Source organism: Pistacia vera, unplaced genomic scaffold (assembly GCF_008641045.1).
Source record: "Pistacia vera cultivar Batoury unplaced genomic scaffold, PisVer_v2 Contig644, whole genome shotgun sequence".
NCBI lineage: Eukaryota > Viridiplantae > Streptophyta > Magnoliopsida > Sapindales > Anacardiaceae > Pistacia > Pistacia vera.
In genome coordinates, this window is record NW_022196495.1 from 170,758 (window position 1) to 171,354 (window position 597).

Here is a 597-nt window from a genome sequence, read left to right on the forward strand (position 1 = left end):
CAATGCGGTGTAACTGTCAACTTCTTGCACTCCCACTGATTTCCTTATTGAAGTTCTCTCCGAAGTCATCATATAGTTATTGTTCACCATCACCTCAATTAAATTGTATGCTTCCTCTGGTGTTTTATTGTTCAATGCTCCTCCACTTGCAGCATCAATCATGGCTTGAATAGTTGGTAGCAACCCTTGGTAAAACGTTTGCACTTACGACTAGATTGGTAAACCATGGTGAGAGCACCTCCATAAGAGATCCTTATACCTTTCCCATGCTTCATACAATGACTCCAAATCTTGTTGGTAGAAGTTGGTAGTCTCACTCTTCAGCTTGGTAGGTGGAAAATATTTAGTGAGGAACGTTTGAGCTAGCTCATTCCATGTCGTGATACTCCCAGGTCGCAGAGAAATCAACCAAGCCTTAGCTTTATCCCGAAGAGAAAATGGGAAAAGCCTCAGCCTAATTGCGTCATTGGATACTCCATTATGCCTGAATGTGTCGCATAACTCCAGAAAATTGGCGATATGCAGGTTGGGATCATCATTAGGTAACCCAGCGAATTGGACCGACTGTTGAATCATTTGAATAATTGCTGGCTTAAT

General features: G+C 42.0%; 1 non-coding gene across 1 annotated transcript; it reads left to right on the forward strand.

Moving 5' to 3' along the window:
• The first annotated feature begins 220 nt into the window (after positions 1 to 220).
• On the forward strand, positions 221 to 327 carry LOC116111562. Its single transcript, XR_004125096.1, has one exon. It is a non-coding gene; the product is annotated as a small nucleolar RNA R71 (small nucleolar RNA).
• The last annotated feature ends 270 nt before the right edge of the window (positions 328 to 597 follow it).